General features: G+C 36.9%; 1 protein-coding gene across 7 annotated transcripts in view; it reads left to right on the top strand.

The window, feature by feature from the left end:
- The window catches only part of LOC141447530 (lachesin-like), an 860,405-nt gene that overhangs the window by 298,009 nt on the left and 536,063 nt on the right, over positions 1 to 26,333 (top strand). The window contains exon 1 of one of the 7 annotated variants that reach the window (XM_074115182.1): positions 2,532 to 2,705. The exons of the other annotated variants lie outside the window; for them this stretch is intronic. The gene's annotated coding sequence lies outside the window, so the exon portion shown is untranslated. Of the gene's footprint in view, positions 1 to 2,531; positions 2,706 to 26,333 lie in introns of those variants that run through there. 7 annotated transcript variants of the gene reach the window in all.

Genomic DNA, 26,333 nt, shown 5'->3' with positions numbered 1-26,333 from the left:
ACATCTAAATGTTTTATATATTTATTTTCACATATTGCAAAGTAAATAAACAAATAAATAATAACTAAACCTGTGTTTGAATGAAAATGGCGACAGTCCTATATATTACGTACTTTATTTTAATATAATTCTATTCAATTTCAAACCCATCACATTTAAAATTCTTTTTGAAAAAATATCTTTACTTTAATAAATGAAATTTTCACTTGTTTCAATAAAATTGAAATATACAATTTACTTTGGACAGGCTGAAGAGCCACAAAATTTGGATAAAAGAGCCGCATACGGCTCGCGAGCCGCGGGTTGCCGACCCCTGCTCTAAGGATTTGAAATTAATTGATTCGAGATTATTGTAAATGCACCAGTGGGTCCGCTATGTGCAAGATGGTAGTCCAGAGGCTCAGTTTCACTGGGTGGAATTGAAGCGACAATAAACAGGAACTGTCTAGTGCATACTCAATGAATCTCAAAACAGACATATACGGGAGGGGACTGGAGGAAGTAGTTAATCTTTAAGTGGAAACTAGAGATTTTTCATTAATTTTAATTTAGACATATGTAAATACTGACGGCTAAAGTAAGGACATGAATTAAGAAGATGTGAAGATTTATTAGAAGACATATCAGTGGGAAGAGGGAAAACAGTGGTGCCACTATAATCTTGGCATTATGTAGTCCATTACACGTTAAATACAACAGACGTGTTGGTAACACTGTAAAATAGTGTAGATCAATTTGTTCGCCGTCGGTAGTACACATATATAATGTCGTACGTATCCCCTAAAATACTACTGGAAATGCAACGCAAACATAAAGCACACAGACTGACGCACTTAGATAGTGAACCTCCTATCAACTCTCTTGACTCAGATGGTTGTACACCCACACACCAAAGTTGAATTATGATTAGTTCAAAGGAGTGTTGGCAGTACTGAATCCCTCCTCTTCAGCGACTATGGCAGTGTGTGGAGGATTTAGATAGTTGGAAACTTAAGAGATCAAGTATAAGTTGGCAACACTGCGTGTTTCAACTCCATGCATCACACATGTTAATCTTCGCAGTATTAACCCTCCTTCCACCGGGTTACTACCATGTGTACCGTTGTCTATGTTTGGTAGATGTTAAATGCATTACTACACCTGTCCTGCTGAAACCTTCTCACAAACATTGAATTATGTATCAAATATAGATTGCATTTGCAAATATCTTGTTTAACAATGCACTAGCTTGGTTAATTGATCTGCATCAGATATGCAGCATTCAAGTACAAACACAACCATAATACGTAAACTATATCTCTATTTCCGGCAAAGACGTTCACACATTCACACACATTTATACACTCCATAGAACTTATAGTTAACTAGGTGTTAGTAAAGGCTGCTTAAAAGAGATGTTCCACTTAAATAAATTAGAATTATTTCCAAATTACGTCTCTCTGGAAAGTACACAAATAGTTCAAATTACTAAAAATTACTCTGTCAAAATTAAAAAATAAAGTAATGCTTAATTTTTCATTCAGGCTTTTCGTCCAACTACCAAATAGACGTGGACGTTCAAAGTTCTCATATTAACCATTAAATAAAATCTAACGCCTACCGAAAATGGTACCTACTAACCAACAATATATCTTAGCTTTGCTGGCTAGCCTATAACAGCCTAACATACTTTACTATTAATTTCTCATATTAACCATTAAATAAAATCCAAGGCCTAGACAGGGGGAATCGAACCCACTAAACCAGGGGTCCCCAAACTTTTTACACAGGAGGCCATAGTTCACTGTCCCTCAGACCATTGGAGGGCCGGACTATAAAACAAACTATGAACTAATCCTATGCACACCGCTCATATCTCATTTTAAAGTAAAAACAAAAACAAAACGGGAACAAATAGAATATTTCAAATAAAGAACAAGTAAATTTAAATCACCAAACTGCCCAGTATTTCTGTGGGAATTATGGACCTGCTATTGGCTAATGAGTTGGTCTAATGTCCGGTTTAGTTATAGTGCTTTGCCTTTCTTCCTACTTCTGCTGTTATTTCACACTCCTTCAGGAGCCATGACGCGTGCATCCCGCGTCACCGGAAGTAGTACTATGAGATACTCTATGATTTTTCTTTCTTTTTTTTTTGTCTCCCGCAAATTTTTTTTTATTTTCTGAAAATGACGTAAGTTTTGAAGAAATTAGTTTCTAGAACTTTTTCAAAATTTGATTAAGGAAGACATTTTGTAGGTAGCAAGAATTTAGTCATAACCCGTCAAGTAACATTATAAATTCCATCACTATAATTACAATTTAAATTTAACTGGACCAATCTGGATTTTTTTGTCCACTGTCCTTGTTTGTCCTTAGTCATAATTTAAATTTTAAAAAAATATTTAATTGTTTAAATGGGGGAAAAAATCGAATTATCTGCTTTGTTTATGGGAATTCCAGTATTTATCAAGAAGGAAGGAAATATTGGGAATTCTAGATAAAAATGTGATAACATTGATTCTGAGGTTTTCTGAGGCGGCCCCTGTTTTTAAGAACAGAAACATGACGCATTAGCTGATAGTTAGTCTCGAGTTACCGACCTCTCTTCGATTATTTGAAACCATCACGTCTAATTGTTCTGTAAAGCCTTTCTCAGTGTGAAATAAGTTTTGGTTAAGGGCTAATTTAAACGGTGCTTGTTGTTAGAAGCTAAACACATACAGGTATGTTACATGTTTTTTTGGATTTTTGCTCAATATACTTAAGCTAAGCTTAAGCGCCTCATGAACTGCTTCATAAGATTTATTTTCAGCATTTCCAGAGACTCTCGCATTTCGCACTGCTACGATGAGTTGAAGTGGCTTTTTCCTGTCTATCGGCGCCAATATTTTTTGGCTTCTTTCCTTTTTCAAGTCATCCAGTCTCAAAGGCCTTCCTATATTTTTCAACTCCTTAAGTTTAAATCCTCGATCCATTCCCGTAACACTAGATCTCGCTCATCTGATCTCTATATTCCCTCTCACCGTACCTCATCCTTTGACAAGTCCTTCCTAATACGTGCTACCTCTCTCTGGAACTCCTTGCCTTCATCTGTCCGCCATGCTCCTACCCTATCCATCTTTAAATCCCGTCTATTCAGTTATCTACTTTCTATTCAGCTTCCTCCGAAATTCTAATTGTTTTAATTTATTTCCTTAATTTCTGCTGTTTTATTATTTTATTTTTACTTTCATTTTCACTTATTATATTTTCACTTTTGTAAATACTTATTTATTTATTTAATTTCTGTATAATCACAGGCCAAACTGTTAAGGCCTCTATTTGTTCCTGTATTTATTCTTAGGGGACAATTGTCCCAGAATAATAAATTTCATTTCTATTCTATTCTATATTTCCCAAAATGGGCAACAGTGTTATTAACTTAGTTTGGGTAAATACACTATGTTTGTCATTAGTTTTTGACTTTGAGGTAATAAATATTACAACATCAGACCATTCATTGTGCTAAGTTAAATTTTCTCTAGGTTCATCCCAACTTCAAACTAATCACGGAATGGACTCTAAAATAATATTGAAAAGGGATGATAAAGTTAAATGGAAAGAATATACGTCATATTTATCTTCCTCTCTTAATATCTATTATATGAACGACGATGTTAATAATCTATCTAATAATTTCTTAACTCCATAACTGAATCGCTAATTTTCTCAGATATTCTCTGTATTATTCCGAAATTACTTCATACTAATAATTTCAAAAATTATTGGTACACTAAAGAATGCTGCGAGTCAAAAAAGAAAGTTAATAAATTAATCAAGTTATGTAAGAAAAAACAATTTCACTCCGGATTTAACTAAATTATAATTAGAGTCCAAATATAATATTATAGAATATAATAGTTTAATAAAACGGGCGAAATTTAGATATGCAGCTGATATTCAATTCTCATTTAGAAATACACGCAATCCTAAAGACTTCTGGCTTTGTCGTACGTAGATACAAATACCAAAAACAAAAAATTAATGAAATTAATATTAATGATTGGCGTGAATACGTCTTTAAATTTGAATCATATGGTGGCAATCAAAAAAACCTAATGATAACAAAATCGGGGGATACAGTTTGGCATTATAGTTTCGAATCTATCGTCTATATCCAAAATTAAATTAGACCACTGGATAGCCAAAGGATCAAAGAATTCATTACGATAAACGAGGACTGTGACGGAGGGGGAAGCGCCGCCATTTTGAGATCATTTTGCTGCGATTCGAGATTTGCAATGAGTATAACTTTTGACTCGGAGAAGCTACGATGTTCGATTAAGCTTTAATCGTCAGCTGTCGTCACAATCTATCGATTTTATATAAAACATTAATGTAAAATAGTGGCAGTGAATATAATAAGGTGTTAGAATAAAAAAATATTATCAAAAATATACGTATAATGTCGGCCTAGTATACGCGTCGAAAAGCCAAAACGAAATAAAGAGATCATATACGGTTGGAAAGGGCTTCTCAAGAACAATCGAATGGTAATAATAAAACACCATAAGACCGAGTCAAGCTGTGCCGGGAACGTAAAAGAATGAATGCGGCCGAGCGGATCAACGACGGTGTCAGTACATGTGCAGCTGGGGCGGTTGGAATTATGCAAGTGGATGAAGAAATCGCTTCTACATCGACAACGGACTGTAATAGGCATAGATTGTGTTCGATCGTCGATTTGTTTCTTTGATTTCATCCTAAATACATGAATAAATATAACTTGTTATGTAAATGTATTCACGTACAACACACGGCCGGGTCCATGACGCAGCCACAGTTTTTTTTTTTATTCCACTGTTTTTCCTCCTATGGAGATTATTTTGGCTAATGAGATGGTCAATGTCCGGTTTAGTTATAGCCTTTCTTCCTATTCTGCTGTTATTTTACACTGCTTCCGGAGCCGTGCATCCCGCGTCACCGGAAGTAGTCCTGTACGTGAGCTGTACAAAGCGCTTTGCGGCACCGCCACATATAGTGCTCCTCTCATTGACTTCCGGAAGTGCGGCAGGGGCCGGATAAATGTCCTCAGGGGGCCGCATGTGGCTCGCGGGCCGTAGTTTAGGGACCCCTGCACAAAACCAACAATACATTTTAGCCTTGCGGGTCTAGCCTATAACCGCCTAACATACTTTACTATAAATTTCTTAAATTAATTTCTCAAAATAAATGGAACCTACTAACCAACAATACATCTTAGCTTTGCGGGTCTAGCCTATAACCGCCAAACATACTTCACTATAAATTTCTCATATTAAACATTAAATAAAATCCAAGGCCTAGACCAGGGGAATCGAACCCACTAAACCAACAATACATCTTAGCTTTGCGGGTCTAGCCTATAACCGCTCGGCAAACGGAGCTCCGTATCAGATTAAAACCATTAAATAAAATCTAACGCCTACCGAAAATGGAACCTACTAACCAACGATACATCCTAGCTTTGCGGGTTTAGCCTAGTCACCCCTCGGCAAACGGGGCTCCTTATCAGATTAAAACCATTAAATAAAATCTAACGCCCACCGAAAATGGAACCTACTAACCAACAATACATCTTAGCTTTGCGGGTCTAGCCTAGTCACCGCTCGGTAAAACGGCCCTCCTTATAAGATTAAAACCATTAAATAAAATCTAACGCCTACCAAAAATGGAACCCACTTACCAACAATACATCTTAGCTTTGCGGGTCTAGCCTATAACCGCTCGGCAAACGGAGTTCCGTATCAGATTAAAACCATTAAATAAAATCTAACGCCTACCGAAAATGGAACCTACTAACCAACGATACATCTTAGCTTTGCGGGTCTAGCCTAGTTACCGCTCGGCTCTACCGTTGCGTATAAAATTCAAACTTTAACTTACACCAAAAGTTTGAATTTGTAGAAAAACTAACTTTTTTTTGGCCTGAAAAAGATATTTTCCGTTGTACACTCAAATTAGAATCGTAAGTAATTGGAGGGAGAGGAAGTTCAGTTTACACCAGATTAGTGTTACCAGTTTGTACTGAGTAATTGTTTCGGATTCTGAATAGGAGGTTTTGGGCACGATGAACAAAGAGGCATGGATTGTTTCGGATCAGAAAGAGTCTTAGTGGGGTGAATGAAGAGTGTGAAAAAGAAGATTTAACTAGAGAGAAAGAGAGAGAGAGAATGAGAAGTGAGTTTAGGACGTGACGCGGAGTCAGGGAGGCAGCCAACTAGCACGTAGTTATTCGTCACTGTTGCTCTGAATTATGTCTGTATTTCCGGCCTGGTGCCACTATTTTACTATTCCCCCCTTTGAGAAAACCACCAGCCTTTCCCTGCTCATATATAAACTCCTCCTTCCCTAGCGATTCACTGTTTACCCAAACCCTAGAGCGCGTAAAGCCCTAGAGTTGTCCTTTTAACCTATTACACCCAAACCCCAAACCACCCAGTGGAGCGCGGTGAGCATTGTTGTAATACGCAGCCGGCAAAGACAAATTACAGAGCGGCGACGGCGGGGAAATTCCAACGAGTTTCTTCCTTAGACGTCATCAACCCTGGAAAATACTCCATCCTCTAAAAATAACCTGAAGATTTGGTTGTACTGTTTTCGCTTTTTTTTATTCCCTAATTTGTACTACAAGAGATCTACTTGTTTTTGTCTGTTTATACTTTTTTTTTAAGACTGCCTCTAAATTTAGATTTAGATGTTGAAAGGTGTGACGGGATTCATGCCCCACGGCACCGCAACCACAAGAGGCTTATTGTGCCTTCCCTCTAAGTCTAGTAGATGAAACCTCCCCTTCTAAGAAGGTAGAGGGCTTTCCCTACCAGTACCTTCTACGCTACAATCTCCTTTGGTCTCAACGTACCAAAGATATCTGTAACGCACCCTCTCCATTGCAACACAATCGAATAACAGGTGAGAGGCCGTTTCTTCCCCTTCCTGGCACAATCTGCACAACGGTTCCGAGCTAATAAGGCCCTATCTTGTGCAAGTGCTTTCTGAACCTGCCCATGACCCCTGTGAATAGGCCTGTAATCAGGAGTAATCTGATTTCTGAACAAGCTCTTTCGGGCTATGTTTACACAGCAAGGGCATGACACTCTTGCCATGTTTGACCCCAGTTCTTTTCATGCTCTCTCTCCAGATCCAATCTCCCTAAGAACCTCACGAACTGCACCCTTGGTGATCCCCAGGACAGGCTCCGGGCCAATGAAAATGAGTGTTAGCTCCCGTTCCTGGCCAGTAGATCAGCTGTCTTATTCCCCTTAATCCCCACATGTCCCGGCACCCATTCCAGCCGAACTTTATTGTGCCGAGCCAGTTGTTCTGGGGGCCTTTCTGCATTCCCAGACCAGAGAAGAGGTAATTCTAAAGGAAACAATGGCCTTCAGCTCAGCCTAGCTGTCCGAAAAGATGCAAATCTCCCTATTTCTGAGATTCATTCGCAGCCTGACTCTAAATATGTAGAACTATTTATTTTAATCATATTTAAGAGAAATCTTTTTAAGGCATTCTAAGGAGGATAGGGATAACTTCTCTGTAAACTATCATCTGTAGTGAATAATATGTTTTTACAATTTAGGGTTGGACAAATTGTAGAATCTCCAAACTTGTAATTTTCTCGATTTAGTAACAATATTATTTTAGTAAATCATATTAGAAATTAATTGAGTATGAGTAAAGGTTACTCTATTTTACCATTGAGTTGGGTGACATTAATTGGAGGCTAGTTAGGCCGTGGGTCACTTTGTTGGCCAACTTGTTCTGGGTGAACTTTACGATAGAGAGTTTCAATGGCCGGGGCTCAATGTCCCAATGACTTTGCTGAAGGCGATTGAAAAGTGCTCCCAAGTACAACTTCAAAGACCCTTGTCCTGGACTTATACCAGCACTTTGGTTATTGACCCTATATACCAAGCTCTCCATAATTTTCTCTAACTTTCCACTTTAAATTCAAGAAAATCTCCCTGCAATGGCCACCATATTGATTCCCAGTTTACTCTTTGGAAAAGTCCGGCTTATTATTTTCCTTCACATTTAATATTATTATCATTGAGAAGAGTGGAAAAACTGCTGTCCCAAATAATATAATAATTACTTGATTAAAAAAACCTGGCATTTTCTTTCTACTTTACTAATCTAATATGTATTAATTAATTTTCCTTTCGTTTTTAATTGTGGAAATGAATGTAATAAATTGTGGCTTTTAGGAAAATAACTCCGCCTCCAAGTGGGGGAATGTGTGCCAAATAAATTTCAGCTATGGTTTTAAACAGCTGACCTAGAAGCAACCAATGTGCATTCCACGATTTGGCTTGCTGCCAAAATATCTTGGATAAAAACCATATTAAAGCATATTAATTTCTGCTTTTTATTATTATTATCGCTATTCAAAGACATTTCTTGGATGTTTTAATAAGTGTATTAAATTTTATAAGTACAATTTGTGGGAAATTGTTTTTGTAAATTTTTTAAGAAAATAGATAAAAGCCAGTGAAAAGTTTTAATAGCAAAGTAAAGTAAAGTAATCGCCTATTTTTCCAGGCGGGGCTTAACGTCCAACTACCAATTAGGTGTCGTGGACGGAGGCGACTAGCAAAACATACTTTACTGTAAATTTCTTTTATTAACCATTAAATAAAATCCAAGGCCTAAGACCGGGAATCGAACCCAGTACCAAAATGCACATTAGCTTTGCAGGTCTCGCCTCTAACCGCTCGGCTACCGTGGCGCCTTAAAAAGTTTTTAATATTTTCATGACTTTCCTTCACGAAAGGTATTAAGAAGGATTTTCGGACCTGTAAGGTCGCAAAAGATGGCTGTAAAAATCAGGACGAATCGAGAAGTCGTTGAACACTGGAGTTCGGTGAGCATGATATAGTAGCCACTATAAAGTCTGGATAGACTACGATGGCTGGGACATCTACACTGAATGGAGGAGACGAAACAGGTCCCAGGAAAGCACTGTATGGACACCCTGGTGGAAAAAGGCCGAGGGGTAGGCCTCGACTAGGATGGTTTACCGACGTACAGGACGATTTGGAAGCCGTTGGTCAGCAGAGATGGAGAACGTCGGCAAGAGATAGAGAGAGGTGGAGAGCTGTAGTGGCTGAGGGCTCGGATACTTCATGGACCGTTATAAGCCCTTGAGTAATTAAGTAAGACTTCCCTTCAAAATAGATTTTTCTCCCCTGAATTATAAAACAATTTTTTTTTTAATCTGGACTTTTAACTCCCACGATTTACCCTAAAGTTCTAACCTGTGCTGCCCTTTAAATTCGGGATACCAAAAGCTCATTTTGAAAATGTAAATAACAAAGATAATGAGATAGAAAAGATTGTGGTGTAGAACTCACGATAGGATTGAGTGATAGGGCCAAAGGTCAGGTTGTACCTTAAGTCGCCCTAAACGATAGGCGGTAATCACCGTGTGGCAATTCCACCTCCCAGATCACAGGGTAATGGCAGCTTCCAATAAGTTTTTTTCTGTCAGGAATAAATTATTAATTGAAACATTTAAAGCCATAAAAAGTAGTATTTTAATAATTTAATTTGGTCTTCTCAAACGAATTGACCTCAATGTTGAATAGACTACTCGACAAACGTTCAAAACTGACCCTGACGAACAAACGATCACTATATATCGCTCTACTTGCCCCAATATGGACGTACGGAATACAGCTGTATGGAAGTGCCAAAAAATCGAACATCAACCGACTTCAGACCTTACAATCAAAAATTCTAAGAATAGTTAACGCTTCCTTCTACCTCCATACTAAACACTCTGATCTAAATATTCCTCTCGTCTCTGGAAATAGCCCCAATCTCGCTACACAAAACTCCACTCAAATCTAGAACAGTCATTACAACCATCTGATCCCACAACATGTCTACTACAAGCACTTCCTTCAAATCCACAGCGCATACTAAAGCGGCTGGTTGTCACGCGATCATCTCAACATATAACGCCCGACCTCCTAGGATGGTTGCTGTGTAAGCTTGCCAACCTGGGGGAACTAACGGCTTTCATCACTGGGATGGTCGTTGTTCACTCCACTTACGCCCTTGGCGCACATGCATGTGCTCGTGTATGAATACGTGCATGTGTATTTGCGCTATCCTTACCCTCATCTCTTTTGCTTGTTGTACCAGGATGCAGTTGCAAAATAAATAAACAAATTTTTTTTTAAAAAATTGGTATTAATCTTTTAACAACGAAAGATACTTTTTTTTAAGTTGAAACACGATTTATTTGAAAAACAGGTCGCAAAGTCCAGCTTTTTTTTCTCCCTTTCTAAAAGCCTAAAAAAAAAAATATTGTAAAGCTGGAAAACGATGGGTTTTCCGGCTTTATCTATTGGTTTATGAGGTTTTACAAATTATATTGGTTTCTTTCATTTCCTTTCCCCCCCGGCTAACTTCAGGCTTTTCCTGAAAGAATTCGGAACTAAGGGATCTAGAAAGAGCCTTAGGCTATAGCCAGTCTGTGGCCGATTCTGTGTGTAAGTATTAGAGAGAGAGAGAGAGCATGAGAAAGCGATTGGAACGCCACTCGTGGTAGTTTCACTAAACAGGCAGATCGAGAGCAAAAAGAAATAAGTAAAAGAAGAGCTCTTATTGGATGTTACAACTACCAACCATGATTTTTCGTTCTTTCTAAGCACCTTCCAGCATTTCTCTCTCTCAGTATCAAGATCAGTACTGTATCGATGAACAGATAGAGAGAGAGAGAGAGAGAGAGGGGCAGAGAGCTATTGGTAGATAAAAAAAGAAGGGACACAGAGGGAAGCTGGGTGATCTGGTGCAATCTCATCAAAGGGAGGTATTTCACTTCACAGGAGCCCAGGACACAAAGCAATGAACAGGAGACGATGGAAAGCGCGGGGTTGTGGAGACTTAGACTGAGACAGAGTGAGAAAAAGCGAAGACAGATCTAGAGAGAGAGAGAGGATGAAGAAGTAGGCTCTCTGCTGAAATGAAAGGTTGTGTTTGATATTGAAACTTGGTGTAGCTCAATTTTTTTCAAAAAAAAAAGTTAAGAACACAAGCCAAACAAAATTATTAATTTGCATTTTTCACTTTATATCGTTGTATAGTATTAATTACGGTCAGGAAGGAGGTAATTGCCGAAAAATTGCACGTTTAAGACTTTAAGTTGAGAAACACCCAAATTTGATATGTTTTTCCTTTTTCCTGTGTAATACAAAATCACAAATTTTCTCTGAAATAAAGGGTATATCCTCTTTTATAACTATTTTTTTTTTCTGCAACGTCACAGAGTATAATAGATTTTTCAGAAAAACGTTTGCTAAAAAAAGTAGCAGAGAAGCTAACTGTAAGTAAAGTAATCGCCTATTTCTTCAGGCGGGGCTTTACGTCCAACTACCAATTAGGTGTCGTGGACGGAGGCGACTAGCAAACATACTTTACTATAAATTTCTCATATTAAACATTAAATAAAATCCAAGGCCTAGACCGGGGGAATCGAACCCACTAAACCAACAATACATCTTAGCTGTGCGGGGCTAGCCTATAACCGCCTAACAATACTTTACTATAAATTTCTCATATTAACCATTAAATAAAATCCAAGGCCTCAGACCGGGGAATCGAACCCACTAAACCAGCAATACATCTTAGCTTTGCGGGTCTAGCCTATTACCATCGTTGAATGAAAGTATCTCAAAAATAATTTTGCTTCATTTATGTAACTCGTATATGTACTTTTTTGATGATAGCAAATTGGAGATTAAATCTTTAAAAAAGGAGTTTTTTAGGTGTAAGAGAAAAAGAGTCTGTGTAGATGCGGAAGAATATTTCAAATCTTGGTTACTTCGTTTCGAAACTTTTCTCTCCCAATATTAGAGTTATTGGCTGAAATCTATCAAGTGAAAGTGCGACTTTATCGTGGCGATTTTATTGTTTTTTACTACTGACAGCGATTTTTAATCAAGTTGTGTTCTACTTTTTTGTCACCTTAAAGTTCTACTAGTTTTGAATACACAATACAGGATCTAGACCTTAAAACAACTTGTTCCTGGAACATTCTGTGCAGTTTCGTATTTTCATTATTTGAACAGAGATAGAACATCAATTTTGGGGTTGAGAATTTTGAATTCCCTCCTCCAGGGGAATCGAACCCACTAAACCAACAATACATCTTAGTTGTGCGGGTCTAGCCTATAACCGCCACACATACTTTACTATAAATTTCTCATATTAAACATTAAATAAAATCCAAGGCCTAAGACCGGGAATCGAACCCACTAAACCAACAATACATCTTAGCTGTGCGGGTCTAGCCTATAACCGCCAAACATACTTTACTATAAATTTCTCATATTAACCATTAAATAAAATCCAAGGCCTAAGTCCAGGGAATCGAACCCACTAAACTAACAATACATCTTAGCTTTGCGGGTCTCGCTTCTAACCGCTCGGCTACCGTGGCGCCAAGAACTGTTTTTCCCCCTTTTTCCCGTGATAACTCTAGAAAAACTTTTTCTTTCTTTTTTTTCTATCGTCTGGCTACGTATGTAGGGGGAAAACATAGTCGATTTTATAACTAGCATTGCATCTATAGCGTTTGTGCAAACTGCTCAAATGGTCATAGAAAATAAAAAGAGAAAAAACAGCATTTGTGCTTATGCTGTTTCGACAAGCACTATATTTGTATGCATATACAAACCAATTCTAGCATAACGCACTAGAAAAAACCAAGAAAGAAAACTTGACTAGATGGAGGAGGGTAAGCGGAAAAAGCTTTGTGCATCCAGGGTTGGTGTTTTCATGTAAACTATGCTTATGGTTAGATATAGGACTGAGTGCTTGTCCTAAGGGTCCCGTTTGTTCTCGCAAGAGAAGAATGCCTCTTTTATTGCCTTAGGGAAGAGTGAAATACACATACTAACCACAAACACAGACATACACACATACAGATACAGACGTACTCATCAGTAGTAGGCTGTGATACCATCCCAAATATCCCAGAGGAGAAGAATCAAACCACTCTCCAGAGGAATGGGAGGGAAGAAAATGCGCGTCTAGGTTAAGCATACCATTTGGCTTTGGAATACTTGGAAAACCAAAAGGGATGGTATAGGGCATGCCAGAGTGGCGGAGAGGGAGAGAGAGAAACAGAGAACAGGTTTGGGCAGGCCTGCAAATCTATAGTAAAATACGACTTTTGTGCGGTTGGGCCGCCATAGTGTTTGTTGTGCAGTATACTACCCGGGCAGTCCTGGAGCACTGTGGCTCGTACATCTTGTTTTTCACTGGAGAGGCTTCTTTTTTTTTCTCTCTCTCCAGGCAAAGCTGGAAGGCTGGAGAGAAGAGAGTTGCCTTCTTTTCTCTTATTTTATTATATACAAAATATAATAATTTCCTTAATAATTGTTTTTCTAAATACCTTCCTTTTATTTACAGAAAATTTAATTGAATTCACAATTTTCTTTCACTGCAATTAACACGATTTTCCTTGGGAATCATGAAAAAGGGAGCCTAGAGCCCCCGTATGATGCGTGAGGGTAACACGAGACTTCGAGGATAAGTGAAAAGAGAGGTGTTTTTGTTAGGAAAAGTCCTGTGTTCCTATTTCAGCAGTTTGACGCGATGGGATAGAGAGAGAGAGAGAGAGAGAAAGATTTGCTCCCTAAAATTGTACAAAATATGTTTTAATGAATTTTTTTTTTCCCCCATGTTCCAGAAAATTAATTAGTCCTTTAAAGTTTGGCAAAAAGTTATGACTGAAAGTGGGAATAATCTTTCTTCCCCTTTTTGATAGGATGAAAAAATAAGTGCCAGTTTTCAGTCGTGATACATTTATTCTGCCGAGTTTTCGACCCCTAGGGACTAGGTCAGGCTTCAGGGCTAGTTTACAAAGTAATATTTTACATGATTAGGAATGGTGTGTCTTCTGTCTTGTCTTTGACCCAGACCGATCACATTCAGTCCATGAACAGACAAGACAGAAGACACACCAACCCTAATCATGTAAAGTATTACTTTGTAAACTAGCCCTGAAGATGACCTAGTCCCCTAGGTCGGAAAGCTCGGCAGAATAAATGTATCACGACTGAAAACTGGCATTAATTTTTCATCCTATTGAAACTATGAATCAGTCACCAAAAAGAATGAACAGCTATTCCCCATTTTGGTTTAGTGAATCAGCCCCCTACACGCTCCCCCCGCCAAAAATAGATGAACTTACTCTAAAATACAGATTTACAATTTTTAGGACCAGTTATGGAAGATGCATCTAAAATAAGTTACATTTCAGCAATGATGAAAGGTTTCAAAAAACTGAAAGGCAGTTTCTCAAAAATTTTGGAGTTTTTTTTCAAAAATAAATTTGTGGGCTAAAATTTTGAGAATATTTGTAAGAGAAAGTCGTGTGAGTGTGCACTCACGATTTTTTTTCAAAAACTTTTGAGAGAGAGAAAAAAAAACGCGTTCTTTGAAATCATTACAAAGAAAAATATAAAATTACAAGAGCTCGTTTAATTTTATTATTTTCAATTTGGATTTGTATTATCTTTTTTTTATAAACTTTTCTCTTTTTTGTTTTCTCTCTCTCTTTCTCTTTTGTTAAACCAATCAGTTATACCAACTGTTAAAAGTAACAAATTAAATTCCCTGCTGGTTGTTTTATTTTTGTATTTATTTTTTATTTATTTTATCTAGACTTTTGAAGTTCTAGAAAGTACATCACTGTTATGGACAACTTTTACTTCTCAACTGTCTTCTTTTTTTTTTTAGTATTTTCTTTTGTCTGCGTGTTTCTCTGTTCTCCCTGTTTTGTTTGTTTTCTTGTTCAAAACTTTATTACTACTTTGTTTTATTGTTTTGACAAGGTAAAATTTGATACGTCTCAAAAAATGTTTTTCATCTTTCTGTAATAATCTTGTTCGAGATTTAAACTTTGGTACAAAAAAAAAAAAGAAAAGAAAAACAGGAAAAAGGAAATCAATGCTGGAAAATTCCAACAACTTTTCATGATTGCATTTCTTGAACTTGTTGAATAAGTTTGTGTACAAAGTTGGCCTCCACTGATGATTCCATATAAAGCTACAATCCTGTTATCATTATCAGAATATTTCTTAACGAGACAGAGCTCCTTTCAGATCATCCCTGCTGAAAGGGTGAATGGTTTTTCGTCCATATACCCAATAGGTATTAGGGGTAGCCCTGCGAAAAATAATATAATCGCCCAGTGACGCCATAGTACCGGCCGAAACTATTCGTTTAAATATATAATTATCACCAAAAAAAACAAGACCTCCAGATGGCTTTAGAAATGGAATCTGGGATCAGCGAGTACCCAGCTGCAGATTGTCGCAAAATAATTGGTCTCCTTTTACCCCCAAGTTTTATATTTATTCCGTAAAACGAAATTCCTATACTTGGTTCGACCTTATATGGTTATAGATCGCGATGCTGCAGCATTAGAAGCGTAAGTAAAAATGTTTTGTCATTTTTTTTTACGCTTTTCTGGCCTAAAGTTGTCTAAATTTGGGATAATAATTGGAATTTCGAACAATAACTTATTATATCAAACATTACTCTATTCAAATTCTTTTTGACGTGAATACGTCTTTAAATTTGCTATCATATGGAGGCAATCCAAAAAACCTAATGATAACAAAATCGGGGGATACAGTTTGGCATTATAGTTTCGAATCTATCGTCGACATCCAAAATTAAATTAGACCACAGGATAGCTAAAGAATCAAAGAGTTCATTACGATAAACGAGAACTGTGACGCATCGCGCGCGGTGGAGGGGGAAGCGCCGCCATTTTGAGATCATTTTGCTGCGTATCGAGATTTGCAATTAGTAAAACATTTGACTCAGAGAAGCTACGATGTTTGTTTAAGTTTTAATCGTCAGCTGTCGTCACAATCTATCGATTGCATATAAAACATTAGTGTAAAATAGTGACAGTGAATATAATAAGGTGTTAGAATAAAAAATATTATCAAAAATATATAATGTCGGCCTATACACGTCGAAAAGCCAAAACCAAATACAGAGGTCGTTGGAAAGGGCTTCTCAAGAACAATCGAATGGTAATAATAAAACACCATATGACCGAGTCAAGCTGTGCCGTCGGGAACGTAAAAGAATGAATGCGGCCGAGCGGATCAACGATGGTGTCAGTACATCTGCAGCTGGGCCGGTTGAAATTATGCAAGTGGATGATGAAATCGCTTCTACATGGACAACGGACTGTATAGGCATAGATTGTGTTCGATCGTCGATTTGTTTCCTTGATTTCATCCTAAATACGTAAATAAAAATATTTTATATAAAAAAATATAACCTGTTACGTAAACGTATTCACGTGCAACACACGGCTGTGTCCATGACACAGCCAGGTTTTTTTTCTGTTTTTAGGGCTTCTGAGGGCAGATAGGTTCTCTCTTAAAAGGAAATCTTAGGGAGTATTCCCATCATCTTATTTTCACTTTTTACAGCCACAATTTACTTCCGTTTCCTATCAAACCACTCATTCTCACCATTTTTCTCTTCTTTTTCCATCCATTTCCGCATTGTCGATCTCGCAGCAAGATTTTACTAAATCGTAATTCAGATTTACTGCGCTGAATTTTCAAGCGACAAGTTTTTACATGTTCATATGGTATATACTGTGTTAATCGCACTTGTTTAATAAACCAGCAAGTTAATAAACATTTTTTACATAATTCTAATAAATAGCTTTAATAAATAATGATTATATTAATAATAATAAACGATTAACATAGAATATATTATCAAGAAAATTTAACATCTTCTACGGCTAAATTCCTGCCGGTGGTACAAAGAGATTAAAATTTAAGCAGTATTAAGTGAAGGAGTAAGGGGGTGGAGTAAAACCTAAAGCAACGGTTTAGCCAACCATAAAATATATACCATGGTATAGTTACAATCTAAAATGTAATACCATGAATAATATGACGTAACGATACCAGAGCTCTCTCTCTCCTTATTCACAGAGAGTTACTTTATTAAAATAGGGTTGCCTTGGTTACAGCCTCACCTGATTTTTTTTTTTTTTTTTTAACTTACGCTCATCTTATTTCTAAGATAAATTTCTAGCTAGTTTTTCTTTTCCGCTTAGTGGGAATAATAATAAATTATTTAAATTTAACGTTTTCATTTTTTGGGGGGGTTAAGGAATGGCGACCCTTATGACTGTGGCAGTCGATGCGTAAAAAAAAAAAATGGGAATAAGAGGAGACAAAAAAGTGTTAAGAACGTGATTACAGGATCTAAACGAAGGGAAAATCCATCTATCCGGAAGTTCCAAGTTTTCAATGTTTGCTAATTTTCACCAGACTTCCGGCATTAGATTATAATAAAGTACCAATCTATGGATTAGCGCTGAACAACGGCCAACTCAAAAAAGACCTGTGTAATTCTGGAGCCAATTAAAAAAAAGTAAAGTAAAGTAAAGTAATAATGGCTTTACGTCCAACTACCAATTAGGTGTCGTGGATGGAGGCGACTAGCAAACATACTTTACTGCAAATTTCTTTAATTAACCATTAAATAAAATCCAAGACCTAAACACCGAGAATCGAACCCACTAAACCAATTATACATCTTAGCATTGCGAGTCTAGCCTATAACCTAACCTAACATACTTTACTATAAATCTCTTATTAACCATTGTGAGTATAGCCTAGACCTGCAATACATCTTAGCATTGCGGGTCTAGGCTATAACCTAACCTACTTTACTATAAATCTCATATTAACCATTGTGAGTATAGCCTAGACCTGCAATACACCTTAGCTTTGCGGGTCTAGTCTATAACCTCTCGGCTACCGTGGCGCCTTGGAGCCAATTAATTACTTATTTTCATTTTTTGATTTTAAAAATTTTAAAGACATTTAGTCTTTATAAAAAAAATTAATATTTTTAATTAATCAGTATAAGAAAGTTGTTCAGAGATTTTATGATAATTCAGTTATATATTTCGTAACTTTTCTATTCCTTAATCTGGGAAGGAAACGTTTTAAAATTTTAACTGTGCCAAAAATTTAAAACTTTGACTTTCTCACTATATGGTAATTTCAACCAAAAACATTATTATGGCACACAAATTTTAGTAGAGAAAACTATTGAAACAAAAATTGACTGTACGGGATAAACTACGCGTAATGTAGTCAAATATTACGTGGGAATGGAACTGTACACCCAGAATTTTATGATTTCAAGTTTGTATCCTGCTTGGAGCGAGATCTTGTCAGCAAAATGGAAGGAATTTCCAAGAGCGGTTGGTCCCCAGGATTTGCCCTAGTTTGTTTGCGGGGGGGGACGATTTGTATATATATTCATAGTTACTAACAGGATGTCTACTCTCTCACTCACACAAAGATACTAACTCACTTGACCTATTGTGTCCACTATCTGCCGCCCCCCATTCTAGAGACAGGATTGCAATTTACATTTTATGCAAATACAGTGCCCATGGATGGGATCGCTCTGGGTGCGAGCCCCAAACACACATACACACGGCCCAAAGGACATTCCGACATAGACACATACAGACGTACATTTTACTTCCCCACTAATGTGCGTGTCACTCTGGGTGTAGATTGTTTGGACAGGGAAGTTGGACGCTGGCCTACCAGGAATCACTGGATGAGAATAATTTAAGAGACGGAAGCTGATCATTATTAGGTTTTGTTTTTTTTCGTAAACATCCGGTGATTATAACTTTACGGGTAAAGGAAGAAAAACAAAATCCTTCAATCAGAAATGATGGTTCATTTTACGTAAATTTTTCTTCCACTCAATTAATTTTCAAGTAATGCGAAAAACTAATCTGATCCGTTTTGAGGACATCAGAGATCAGAAAGTTCCAATTGGATATTTCGAATCAGTGCTATCCATTGGAGGCCCAGCTTTTGGACATGATCCAAAAATGACAGTTTTTCTGAAATCGTTTTTCCATTTTAGGGAGGGGGGGATTTTCTTTAATGTTTATTGTATACAGGGTATACACGGAGGAGTGGTCGAAACTTTGGGAGGTGATTCAGCAGCTCAAATGTAACAAAAACAATATTCTCTTCACTTTGGCCAGATTCTCAATAGTGTCCAAGATATTTAACATTCTTAACTTTTCCGTCGATATTCACGTTTTTTCACCATAAAAACGGCCATAACTTGTCTACCCTTTATCCTACCACAAATCTTGCTTATTCCAAACGAAAGAGCATTAAATTTACCATAAATCTGTCTAATCCAGAGCCTCCAAATGTTTCTTATTAACAATGAAATTTTTTACTTCAATGTCTAAAAAAATTCGTCCTCGATGATATCGACAGAAAAGTTAAAAATGCAAATATCTTGGACACTATTGCGAATCGGGCCAAAGTGAAGAGAATATTTTTTGTTGCATTTGGGCTGCTGAATCACCACCCGTAGTTTCGACCTCTCCTCCATGTTCACCCTAAATATCTAGAGCAGTGGTTCTTAACCTTTTCAAAGACGCGGAACACAATTAAGTATATATTTTTCTCGCGGAACACTAACATTAAAAAATTTAAAATTCGGTATTTAGCAAGAACTTAAAATTAATGAATAATAAAAAATGGAATATAATTTTCAAAAAAGGTATATGTATTAATTAAAATTAAAAAGGATAAATTATTAAATAGTTTTAAAAAATAATTTCTGAAAATGAAATTAATCAAATAATGAACACAAAAGTACGTTGCTACAATAACAAAAAAAAACATCTTTTAATGAGAAATATGTGTCTGGCGATTCTTACATATTTGAACAATATCCGGTCTGATTTGGGATAGAGCCACCCTCATTTCCTCTTCTATATTAGTAAGTTTAAAATTGAAATTTCGCGGAACACTTGGACCATATTCGCGGAACACCGGTTAAGAACCACTGATCTAGAGCAGTGACACCCAAACTTTTTTCGCCCCTTACCCTTACAGAAATTTCACTCGAACCTCACACCCCCTGATATTTGGTATTTTTCTCAAGGATAAACACAAAAACAACAACAAAAGAAAAATCAAACACTTGAAGTGTAAGTGCCCTTAAAAAGAAAACGAATGAGATGTTTTCTAACTCTAACAAGCACAATGAATATCTTAATCAAGAGAAATAAAAATATGAAAAATATTTGAATAATAATATCCTATTATTTACCTGGACTTCACTCGCACCCCCTGGAAAATAGTCTCGCACCCCCAGAGGGTTGCACCCTGATCTAGATATATAATTTTTACTTAAATCATTTTCCATATGCTTTTTAACATAGGGGTAGTGAGAAACCAGCGGACATATTGGGTTTTGTGGTGGGTTTGGGTCGTTCTGTGGGAGAATGAGAGAGAAGAGAGAGATAGAGAGAGAGAGTAAAGGGTTTTGGGCATCAATAAGATCAAAGGAAAGCGCCCTAATTAAAGGCCAAGAGTGAATACGTCCTGAACTCACACGTCAGGTCCAAGTGGTGGCCACAGACATATATACATACAGATCACTTCACGCATACACTAGCACCGTGAATTATCACTATTCCCGTGGGTCTAGCACCAGGTTACATCTTCTCCCCAGTCGAACGGGCACAAACGCCCACACACAGGAGACCCCCCCCATTGAAAACCCATTTTCAAAGCGTTTCCCCTATTTAGAAGACCTAACTGTAGACTTGGCATGAAGGTATAGATAGGACTTGTGTGTCACTGAGAGCTAAATAATTAGCGACCATTTGTGGCTTACAAGTGGCTAGCCTAGATCCAGGTGAACGGTTTTGGTCTGTCTGTGTCTTCACCAGGTTATTTGCACCTTTTTAATTACCATCTCTGAACGTGCATATACCTTTTGTCTCTTCAGTTTAAATTGTTTCATTTCAATTGAAATTTACAAAAGGGTGAAATTTCAAATACAATTAAAAGAACGTTAAAATTAATTAAATCTATTCTTACAGTTTGACCACTCACACGACTATTTCTTAGCCCTTAATAATATCTACACTACATATCCGCGGTTAGAGACTAGACCTGCGACGCAAAGATGTATTGTTGGTTAGTAGGTTCGATTCCCCTAGTCTAGCCCTTGGATTTTATTTAATGATTAATAAAAGAAACTTACAGTAAAGTACAGTTTGCTAGTCGCCTCCGTCCACGACACCTAATTTGGTAGTTGGACGTTAAGCCCCGCCTGAAAAAATTGGTGATTACTTTACTACTTTACTTTACTTTACACTACATATCCGGTTCTCTCCAGCATCAAGAGTCTGAATAAAAAGGACAGGTCTGGAGGGTGAGCTTTAGAGTGAGGTGAGCCACACTAGATCCAAAGGGGTCGCAGTGGCTTAGGCCTTGAGGCCGCCCTAGTCTAATCTAATCTATCTACATATCTGGTTAAAAGATTTTTCAGGGTGGTTTCATCAGAAACACTATGCAGAGTAGGAGCCACAATTTATTTTGAAGAAGAAGGGAGGACGATGATAGTGGAATTTTGGAAACCACTACTTTAAGCATAATAGTGGTTTCCAAAATCATATTTTAACGTGAACTTATTTTGAAAATCCGATTTATTATAGCCCTTAAGCATTCAAAAAGGCAATAATGCATTTCAAGCGAAGCACAAGTTTAAACTATATATTCCAAGACTTAATTATCTTAATGCACATTTATGCTTAATTACGAGTTAAAGCATAGAGTAATAAAGTTTCTGTTAATGTGCTAAAATTTAACTTAATATTATTATAATTTATGTTAAGTAAAATATGCATAATGTAAAGTTTATGATGTCAACTTTGGAGCAAGAATAAAGAAAAAAATAAATAAATAAAGTGTTTAGACATCTAAACAGGAAACTGGGAAGATTAAAACGGGAAATCCACTTGAGCAATTAGTAAAATAAATGAGTTGAAAAGCCAACGGACAATCTTTTAAAAGATGCACTTAAAGATGTTCGCAGGAGGTCCTGAGCAAGAATGCTGCTGATGTTACTAGAAGGAAGACGGTGGAGGGCAAAAACAACTTAGAAATGGATTAAGTACTTGAAGTAGTCTGGCAGTTTTATGCGAACACCCAGAAGATGGGTTGGGGGAAAGGGTGTTAGAATATCCCGTGTGGGGGGGGGGGTCTACACAGAAAGGAATAACGGGGGTGTTCTCTGAAGATTAATGGCTCTAGGGCGACAGCAGTTGTTAAACATCCACAACCACCGACTACTCCATGGTAGTGCTGGGGAAAAACGGGGAAACGGGGGCTTTAGCTTAGGAAAATGGGGGAGGCACAGCAATTGGTGGCCAGTTTTGGGCGGGAGGAAGGCGGAAAAGAACCCAGGATGTTGGGCATTAGTTTCTAGAAGTCCCACGTGCTGCACAAATTGTGGTTATATTGGCTTTAAGATGTTAGGGAATGATTCACAACTTTGTTGTGGGGTAGCAGATTAGGGAATGTTATTTTTTTTGAGATGCTGCAATGGTGGACCACAGTTTTGTGAAAAGAAATTTAATGCAAACTAAGATGTATTCTCGGTCTACGCGTTGGATTTTAATTAATGTCGACTCCGTTCGCTTCATCTAATTTGGTAGTTGAACGTAAAGGCTGCTTGAAATAATAGGTAATACTTAACTCTAACTTTTATTTAGGTAAACAACTTCGTAAGTACGTTGTAAATTCCATAAAACTGTTATAAAATCAAGCAATACCCTATAAATCTATCTGCAGAGGAACTGTTTGTCACTAGCAGTTCTGAACTTTCTCTCAAACTGACGAAACTTAGAATAAGGATAAAAGATTCTCAAGTTCTATTCACAGCGAGAGGTGACTCATGCTTCCATTATGTTTTAAACATGTTGAAACATGTTTAAACATGTCAAACAACTTGAAAACAACATCTAAATTGCCATATTTATCATTTTCTATTATTTCAATACTTTTATAATAACTTTGGTGGTCTGATCAAAAACAATGTTTCAATTTTAAGTTGACGGAAGATCGGAGCGCGGTAAAGTAAGCATAACGGTTTAGTACGAGAGCGGAGAGATTGCAGAATGACGAATGAAGTCTGAAGCCTTAAGCCTTGTTAAAGTTTTATTTTGTAAATAACAGCTAAAGAAACAAAATCATCGTCAAGTTGCGGTTTGCCAAAAATCGCCAAGAAAAGTTTTTAATAAACTGCGCGAATATCTGCGAAAGGAAGCAAGATGCTGTGTCCGCTCTCTAAAGACACACAGACTTACAAACCAATTTCAGGAAACCATTTTTCTGATAAAAATTCTGAAATCGGAAAATTGGACACGAACGCAACACTTTCTCTAACTGTTAAAGAGAAGAGAAAATATAAAAGGAAAATTCAGCTCCCTCAAAAAAAAAAGAAAAATTAAAAAGTTTTCCGTAAAGTTGTAATTTTCTTGTAAGTAAAATTTGCTAAGTTCATTTTCATCAGCCAAGCTTATTTGAATCAAGTAAACTGCTAGCTTGGAAAATTTTCTACTTACGGCCGTTCATTTTACCCAACCTGGTTCAGCATCCGGCAATGTTGCCACTCTAATTTCTAACAGGTATTTTCTATCCTTGTTTGTTTTCCATCTTTTAATTAATCTTCTTATTGAACTCTTCACATCCTTTCTCCTTTCTGTATTTCAGAAAATTTTCTTCGTCTGCCCAGCAAAGCTTTCGCTACTAAACCCCCAATTTCCTGTCTCTTATTAATGTTTCACAGTTTATGATTGGAATCCTAAAAAGCTTACCTATTTGTGAGAATATTGATTCCTAGCCTAAGAGATTTTCTATTCATTTGTGTAAATCACTAGCGCTAAAAGGGGGACCTTTTTCAGTGAACTAAAATGTTAAGGAAAGTATCACAATCACAAAACTTTCTATCTCCAGTTCACACCAGAAATATCCCTTTTTAGGCACCCCTTAAACAAGACTGGTGGAGGGGACCAAATTATCTCAAAAATACAGCGCTGAATGCCTTTATTAAAGTGACCATTAAGGCCCAAAAAACTGGCCGGCGTACAGACTGGGCCGCTCACAAACTATCCAGGATGGTTTGTGGCTCTGGAATCGATGGGAAGAAGCCATTGAGAGAGAGGGGGGGAGAGACCTTTATTGGAAGTTCTATTGTCCGTTATCCCACAGAATTCCAGGCTATTAAACTTGCGCTGAGAAAAACCCAGTGAAGAAGCCGTCGTACGGGAAGCTCAACAGGGTCATAAGTTCAAAGTATTTAAATATCAATGACTCCTTAATTTGCATTTCAAACATATTTCATTGCGTCACAAAAATAAAAATGTTATCAATGTTCCAAACAAATCTAATTGAATTCTACTAAAGTATAGATAACAAAGTAATAAACAAAATCAATTATTTTAATCGTAAATTGTTTGCCATAATTGTTTGTTTGATATTGTGAAATTTGTCAACAAAGGGCACTTATCTTATAACAAGTTTCATACTTTTGTAATAATCAAGCCTACATAGTTGGGTCACAAGGGTTAGGGTATACAAACATATCGATAATGACAATTGTGATAACAATGGTAGTTATAAATACATCAACCAATCACCTGTGTACATACAAGCAAAACTCAAATGACAATCCTGATGACCTGTTTTCTAAATATACTTATCGATAGAATGATTATCGATTAAAATATTAACATGTTTTGCCCTAGTTATAATTAACTGCTTGAAATGAGAACTATAAGGAGAATAATGTAAAGTAATGGCTATTTTTTCAGGTGGGCTACTGCCTAATTAGGTGTCGTGGACGGAGGCGACTAGCAAACATACTTTTCTGCAAAGTTCTCATATTAATAATTCAATAAAATGCACAAGGCCTAAACCGGGATCGAACCCACTAACCAACAATACATCTCAGCTTTGAGAGTCTAGCCTATCCAACCGCCTAACATAATTTACTGTAAATTTCTCATATTAAACATTAAATAAAATGCAACGCCTAGACAGAGATCGAACCCACTAACCAACAATACATCATAGCTTTGCGGGTCTAGCCTATCCAACCGCCTAACATACTTTACTATAAAATTCTCATATTAACCATTAAATAAAATCCAACGCCTAGACCAGGGGAATCGAACCCACTAAACCAACAATACATCTTAGCATTGCGGGTCTAGCCTGTAACCGCCTAACATACTTTACTGTAAATTTCTCATATTAAACATTAAATAAAATGCAACGCCTAGACAGAGATCGAACCCACTATACCGCAATACATCATAGCTTTGCGGGTCTAGCCTATAACCGCTTGGCGTTTATCGTGGCGCCTATTATTAAAAGAATATAAATACGATCGTAATATATCCATTTAGAAATTTTTTTTTAAAAAAAAGAGATAAAATTAGAATTGAAAAAGCTGAGTGGATATCTGGTAATTGTATTTCCCTCGAGAAAATATGTATCCATTACCGTGGCGTTTTGTATTTTTTGTGTGACAACCTTCTATCTCTGTTTAAATATGGATAGAAAGACATACAGTTGGTACTGTTATTTTTACACGATAATTGTTTTAAAAAATTTACAGTCTTCTGGGAAACATCAATATTTTTAAATATCTGTTTTTTGTTTTTTTTTAATTCAATGCCTCCTAAGTCAATAGTAATTAATGGCGAGAGGTCTATCGATTAACCTATCGTTTACGAATAAAATGGAATATTAATGTTAGATTATAGAGGGGATAAAATGCTGAAGATTGCATTATTAGAGTGGATCTGTTATACGGACGGTACGGGATGGTTGGTCCTTTCAGTACATGTATGGTTTGTATTGTTTGAGTGGGCTACCCGCAGAGATGCTAGAATCTCTGAAGAATTGGCTAGTCCAACTTAGCCTTAAGGAGTTAGATTCTAATCTATAAAAAGATTGGATGTAAACTAAAGATCTTATTACGGCTCCCCCTAAAGTATAAAATGGTGAGCTCGAGTTCTATCTGTGGGTTCGCTAAACTCAAATAAAGGAACACTAACTCTATAGAAAATGTGTTTTTGTGTGAATATATTGCCTATCAGTGAACGTGTTTTATTAAACTGGACCCCCCCCGCACAGGGACGCCAAGATCAATGACGTAGTGGCTAAACCATTCCCTTTTTGTGTGTGGTGGCGGGGGTTTCTTGAAAGAACTTTGGTAAAAACCAAATTAAACAAAAAAAAAAAGGGGGGGATGATCCTTTAAACTGTGACCTTGACTTCAAAAGATTAAACTCCTGAACATCCTGGACATTCAGATTCTTTGGGTTCTTTTATTAGGATGTTGGACATTAATGTTATCAAAGCTGGGGTGCAATTCTTCCTGGAAGAATTTAGATGTTTTTCTATGCA

This window comes from Rhodnius prolixus, unplaced genomic scaffold (genome assembly GCF_049639745.1).
Source record: "Rhodnius prolixus isolate KJV_2025 unplaced genomic scaffold, Rpr scaffold_7, whole genome shotgun sequence".
Classification (NCBI taxonomy): domain Eukaryota; kingdom Metazoa; phylum Arthropoda; class Insecta; order Hemiptera; family Reduviidae; genus Rhodnius; species Rhodnius prolixus.
Note: the sequence above shows the minus strand (reverse complement) of the source record. Positions and strands in the feature narration are given on the sequence as shown.